The sequence below is a fragment of the Fragaria vesca genome, linkage group LG4 (assembly GCF_000184155.1).
Source record: "Fragaria vesca subsp. vesca linkage group LG4, FraVesHawaii_1.0, whole genome shotgun sequence".
In the NCBI taxonomy this organism is placed as follows: Eukaryota; Viridiplantae; Streptophyta; class Magnoliopsida; order Rosales; family Rosaceae; genus Fragaria; species Fragaria vesca.
In genome coordinates this window covers 12,564,586-12,571,912 of record NC_020494.1, presented here as the reverse complement: position 1 = coordinate 12,571,912, position 7,327 = coordinate 12,564,586, and the positions used below count along the sequence as shown (strand labels likewise).

The following is a 7,327-nucleotide window of genomic DNA, read 5'->3' as shown; positions in this document are numbered from 1 at the left end:
AAGGAGAGAGAGATGAGAGTATAAACATCATATGATGGTCAACCCTTCCGGCGTCGACGGAGTGAAAGTCTGTTCTTTTTTGTTGTTATTGGGTGTTCTTCCATATTTCTAGTTTGATTTAGGAAAATATCTTTTTTTCTGTTTCTCGTGTTTGTTTTGTCCTCAGTTGTTGCTGGGCCTGGTTTTGGACTTTTATTCCATATACCAAAAATAAAACAGGGATAGAGAGGGACAATCAGATTTGCTCATGTATAGTGTAGATATATAGGCAAAATTGTCAATTTGCTACCCTAACAGGGACGGAGCCAGGATTCCAAAACAACTTGGGCTAAGTTTCATTTGATAAATTTTTCGCTTCTTAATACCCCAGATACGAGGAGTATTAAAAAAATAATCAAATTCACATCCCTGATTCATGAACTTAGTAATTAGAAAAAGCCTAGAATTAAATTTAAAAATTCAATGTAACTAGTTAGAGAAATAAAAAATAAAAAAAATACCAATGTCGATTGATAGCACCAAACATGCTTTGTAGTATAATAAATAAATAAAAAAGTGAAGGCGGCGTTAGAATAGGATTTGGGCATATTCCGATCCTCATTTAGTATAATGTAATAGGTTATGACTTCTTGTAATTATTTTTAACCTGTGCTTAGTTCATATACCTGCTTATTTCATCCATTCTATTTGAAAAATGAGAAAAAAGTGTCTGGGCTACAGCCTAGAGACCATTCCACTATGTTGTCCCTGTACCCTAACTTTCATTTCAGCCAATTTGTTACCCTAACTTTTCATAATTAGCCAATTTGCTACCCTAACTATTAAATCTGTCAATTTGCTACTCTTTCATCAAATTTGCTACTTTAGACTTTCAAGATTAACCAACTTATCAAAATTTCAATATCGACCAACTTTAACCTTTGATTTTCAGAATTAATTCATGTTTGAATGAAAAAATGAACAAAATAAGATAATAAAAAGTAGCAAGTTAGCTAATTTTGAAAACATAAGGTAGCAAATTGGCAGAAATAATAGTTTGGGTAGCAAATTAGCTAATTATGAAAAATTCGGGTAGCAAATTGGCTGAAATAAAAAGTAGGGTAGTAAATTGACACTAAGGTGAAATGTATGGTATCAATTTGGCTAAAAAGCCAGATATATATTGTGTTATAGAGAAGATATATAAGGATAAAACTCATAATAGAGGCAGTCAAAATTAACTAAAATTCTCAAAGTATTTGCACATTATATTTGCTAAAAAATTGTACCGGTTAAAGTTTTGTATCATTCATCAAAGTTCACTACTGGAAAAAAGCACTTAGGAGACGGAATTATTTCGTCTTCTAAGTGACAAATTTCGTCTCCTAAGTACTTAAGAGACGAAACGTCCGTCGGCTAAGATCCGTCGCCTAGGTGTGGTGAGGTAGACACTTAGGCGACGGAACCTAAAATTTCGTCGCTTAAGTGGTTCTTAGGAGACGGAATACTTTCGTCTCCTAAGCACTTAGGCGACGGATTTTATTTTACAATTAAAAAAAAATTATCCACTTAGGAGACAGAATAGTTGAATTCTGTCGCTAAAGGTGAAAAAAAAAATTAAAAGAAAATAAAAACGCCACCGCAGGTTTTTTTATCCACTCACTCCGACCGCCCCAAATACCACCACCACTACCGCAGGTTTCAGAAGTCACAACTAAATGTCTTGAACTTTTTCTCATCCTGCATATAAGTAGTAAAAACTTTCATTTATAAACTGCATATTAAAAAAATAAAATTTACTGCCCCCCAGTCCCAGTAAACTTCTACTAGGGATCAGTAAACTTGCAAAAAATAACTCCATTTCAATTTCAGGGCACAACACACAACAGATATCAATTCTTACCTTAATAAACAACATTATTGGCCCCTAGTAAACCCAGTGGAAGTTTACTACCCCCTAGTAAACTTCTACTAGGGGTCAGTAAAATTCAATACAATATCTTCCTTTCAATTTCATGCTAATTATACACAATAGATACAGATTCAGTCATTCTTACCCTAATAAACAAATTCATTGCCCCCTAGTAAGTTTACTGCCCCCCAATAAACTTCTACTGGGGGTCAGTAAACTTCAATACAGTATATTCCTTTCAATTTCATGCCAATTATACATAACAGATACTAATTCTTACCCTAATAAACAAATTCATTACCCTCTAGTAAACCCAGTAGAAGTTTACTGCCCCCTAGTAAACTTTTACTGGGGGTCAGTAAACTTCAATACAGTATCTCCTTTTCAATTTCATGCCAACAATCTGTCCCAAATATATCACCACCACCACCACCACCACTGTACCAAATAACCACCATCCACCACCATCATACCAATCACATCCTACCCAAAATTAAAATCAAAATCAAATTAAACAAAAACACATGAATCTATCACCAAAGCTAATTAAACCAGAAAAATTGAAGAACTTACCTTGATTTCTTACCCCTTTGAAATTTCGAGGGACGATGGTGGGTCGGCGGGAAGGCTTGGTAGAGAGAGAAAAGTGGCAGCAACAACGTCTTGACGGCGGCGGGGACGGGTGAGTCGGGTGAGAGAGATAAGTGACCCAGATCTGAGGCTTGGTGCAAGAAAAGGGGACAAGGAGCTTGTTGGCGGCAAGGACGGGTGAGTCGGGTCGCACTACAACAATATGTGGCTATAGTGACCAAATTCTTAGTGACCTAATTTTAATGGTCACAAATAACATAGATTTAGTGACCAGCAAGAACTGTTGGTCATTAATACAGTCAGAGGTAATAAAAATGGTAAGCCCACCCTTTGGATAATTCTTAGTGACTGATTATTTGACAAGTAGTGACCTAGTCGACTTGGTGAGTAATTTTCATTTTATTACTGACCACATCTAACATGCACTAGAAACCCATTAGTGACGAAAGAAAATTCGAAAACTTTTATTCCCTGACGCGCGGGATTTTTTGCGGTTCCTGAAAGAAAATATATGAGTGAACAGTTATCTTTTAGCCTTATCTAGACTCTCTCCACCAAAATTCCGCTTCCGTTCCACTATCTTCTCTCTATCAAGCTAGCGCAACCGTATGTAATCCTCTTATAGCGTTAATCATTTTGAGATTTACTTCGCCTATCTTTCAATTCAACACCGCCAACATGCCCAGCGGGTCAGCTTCACCGTGAGTAGCAGATGTTCCTCGATCTGCTTTCCTCCACAACCTCGATAAGCAGGCTTGGGTTAATTTTCTTTTTATGTAAGTGGGTTGGTTAATTGAGTTCCTGTTGTGGGTATTATTCAATTTCGATTAGGATTAGGCTCATTAGGTATATGTGAATTAGCGCCAGCTTTGATGTCGTTATTTTGCAGAAACAAAATGATTTTGAGAGCGATTTCAAGACCAACTGAAGTTGGAAAAATTATAGCAGGTAAGAGAACTCCAGTAAAGGGTTTTCGATCAATCAATTATGGGTTCTAGTAGTGAAATTTTGGTATTAGGTTGCTTGGGTAAACTGACAATAGTTGATAATAACAGAAGAGATGATGGCTTTAATCATACAGATAGCTCATGGTGATGTCTATTTGAACTCCCCCGATCATACTGAATGTGCCAATCTTCAGGTGATGTCTATTTGAAGTTTTTTCAATTTGAAGGTAATGGTCATTCCTCAAATCATAACAACCATATAATAAAGCATAGCCAAAAGTACTTGTTGAGGATCCCTGAGATTCTGACATATATAATTTTTTAATATGTCATTTTGCTGACTTGCTTCTTGTTTTGTGCCTTCGCAGTCAAAGATTTTCACATTGTTTTAAAATTTAAACCAGCTAATCAAAGGGGAGATATGTAGTGACTATATCCAAGTATGCATCCACTGCTAATCTCTCATCTTCAGCTTGATGTGATCTATATCATCTGTACTATATTTAGAAAGGTTGAGTTTGCTTATTTGTTTACAAACTTTTATGGCCATACGTGCCCTTTTGGGAAGACATTTTCCCATGTTTACTGCAAGTTGCATATTTGCTTTGGAACCTATTTACCTTAGGCGTTTGGGTTGTTAATTGTTGTTGTTTATATCATACGTGCAAGTCCATATAGAGATAAGTGTGTTTATCGTAGGCATTTGAGTTCTTAATTGTTTTTGGTTACAAAGTTTATTGATGTTGTTTTGCTAGATATTGAAATAAAACTAAAAACATGTCAAATTAATGTCTCAATGTATTTTACTTGTTTCTAGTATATGCTTTGAGCAGCTAGGAACCGATTGATTAAAGTGTTGGAGGTTGCACCTACAACAAGGGTAATCTAGCTTAAATGACAAGGTCTACCTGCATCATCTGATTCTGGTCTGGCCTCTCCAGAAATTTCTACAAGCAACAACGATGCAGACGCGAATCAAATATTCGTAACAATACAGGTTAGTTCATGATGCTAATCAGTTAGTATCGACTTAATTTAAGTAAACTATATGAGTACTTGCATTTAAGGCCTTACGTTTCTATATCACTTACACAATACTTGTTGCTTATTTGTAAAATAAATACTTGCATGCTAATTGAAGATTATTTCCGGATATTCTGTTTCTATGAACGGTTGTCTTGATTTTGATTTGCAAAGCTTTGGGATACTATGATAGGGTAGGGTAGGGAACAATGAACCATTGATTTGCATTTGTTTGTACTGAATCATCATTGCTATGCTTTGACCAATCTCCAAATCTAGTTTGTGTTGTAGCTGCGCATTTGTATATGCTTTTTGTAACCCCCTTTCATTTTTTGTTTGCCTGAAGTTTATGTTGCCTATTTGTATAACGATATTGGTTAGAAAAAAATAGTGGTATGATTATACATGTATAAACTTATTAATGCCTTGTGGTGGATGTTTCTTTTTCAGCCAATTACTTATTATTGCAGAGTACATCAATGATGTTATGAACATTTTTCATTACTGCATTTGTCACATTCTCCTTATCAATTATGACTGACTCATGTTGCTTTATGTTTTTCATTTGCAGAATGGTGTTGAATGGTCAAATTTGAGAAGTGCAGCAGTACAACATCATAGTTAAGAATTCTGCACAGATTGCTTCTTTTACTGTTAAAGATTGTTAGTTTGGATTTCACATAATTATGAGTATTCATCATAATTGACATACGTTCAAGTGTAATGCAGATCAAACTTAAAAGGCCTAGAAAGGCTATTATTATTTTATGTTTACAGATTTACTTTTTTTTTGTATGTCCAATTCTTTAGTGGCCTATTGACACATGGTCACTAATATATGCTTGTGTTGAGGTTTAGTGACCAAATAGTGTCTTTCAGTGACCACATTTGACCCTTTTAGTGATCAATTATATGATCACTGATGCTATTATTATCAGTGTCCAGATTACAGTGGTCACTAAAACTTAAACTTTTAGTGACCAAGTTTAAAAAGTGGTCACTATAGAGAATTAGTGACGAGCCTATAGTGACCATCTAGTGACCACCAATTTTTGGTCACTAAACATGATTAGTGACCAAAAGTCCTACCTTTAATGACCACTCCATTGGTCACTAGTGCCGAGATTTGTTGTAGTGTCGGGTCGGGTCGAGAGGGGGAGGTTGTTGGCTCCGTGGAGGGTGCGGAGGTGGCCGGGTAATGTTGAAGAGAGTCTTGACAGCATTGAGAGTGGTGGCGTTTGTGGGGACGAAGTTGGAGGAGGCGTTGGTGGGGGGGGTGCAGTTGAAGGTGGCGGCGGAGGAAGGAGCGGTGAGAATGGAGAGAGAGGCCGGCATAAGAGTGATGGTCTAGAGAGAGAGACAGAGAGAGAGAGATGGAGCTCTGGGAAAAGATGGGTTTCCTTCTATTGATAAGGTTGGTGAGTGTGTGATTTAAAAGAATTGATATGTTTTGACAAATTTTGGTTTGAATTTTCATGAAATTTTACGCAGGAAGATGAGCGCTCAAATTTTTAGAACTTAAGCGACGGAATGTTCTATTTCCGTCGTCTAAGTGATTCATAATTATTATTATTTAAAAAAAAAAACATTCCGTCTCCTAAGTAAACATTTCTGTCTCCTAAGTTCTACTTAGGCTACGGAATGTAATTCCGTCTCTTAAGTGATTCATATAAATTTTTTAATTTTTATTTTTTCAAAATGTCATCGTCTAAGTAAAAATATTCCGTCTCCTAAGTAGTACTTAAGCGACAGAATTTCATTCCGTCGCCTAAGTCGTTCTTAGGAGACGAAATCGAAATATTTCTTCTCTTAAGAACAACTTAATTAGGAGACAGAAACTGTTTCGTCGCTTAAGTAGAAAATTCCGTAGCGTAAGTACCACTTAGGAGACGGAATTTTTTAATTCCGTCGCCTAAGTGCTATTTTCCAGTAGTGGTTTTATTATGTGTTTGTTTAATTTTTTTTCCTCCCACATCCAAAACTTTCACCCAAGGAAAATGATTAACAAGGGGGGCTTTGGTTTTGCTTTGGCAGCAAAAGAAGGAATCCCATGAGACCTCAGTTTATTAAATCATGCACGCTGAAAATGTGCTGATATTATATAACAAACAAAGAAGATGCTCGATGATTTCAAATACGGTGAATACCTATAAGATGGTGGACACCCCACCTCCCATTTCTTCTTTTTTTTGGTCGTATACCTCCCATTTCTTCATTAACCTTTTGTTCAGTCCATCTAGTACTATAGCAATGGCTTCCTCATCCTTTCGCCACCTTCTCTTTTGCTCTCTAGCTATCATATTCCACATGACATTCATCACCCCCGCCGAAGCCAAAACATCATTTAGACCCAAGGCTCTTGTCCTTCCGGTATCCAAACACACTTCCGGCGCCATCCAATACCTCACAAGCATCAAGCAAAGAACTCCCCTAACCCTTGATATCGGCGGTACATTCCTCTGGGTAGATTGTGAGGACCACTATATATATTTCTTCTACCTACAAGTATGCTCGTTGCGGATCAGCTCAATGCTCACTCGCAAGGTCGAAGCGTTGTGATGAGTGCTTGTCTCCACCTAGACCAGGCTGCAACAACAACACTTGCACTCTCATGCCATTAAACCCTGTGATCGGATCGGAAGGCAACTTCGAAGAGGTCGGTCAAGATGTTGAAAATACTAGATAGAACGATTATGAGATAAGCAGCGGATTATATAGAAGAACTTTACTTTACTATTGAATAGAAGATTACAATTACTTGACAACACATGATCAAAAGTAATATATTCTCAAAAGTAAAATTACTTCACACTTGAAGAACACGGTCAAGTGTAATACAAAGCCACAAAGGTCTTTGTTGCCACGAAGGATGATA

At 36.7% G+C, this 7,327-nt stretch overlaps 1 pseudogene; it reads left to right on the top strand.

Moving 5' to 3' along the window:
- The first annotated feature begins 6,702 nt into the window (after positions 1 to 6,702).
- Positions 6,703 to 7,327, top strand: part of LOC101308080 — a 3,168-nt pseudogene continuing 2,543 nt past the window's right edge.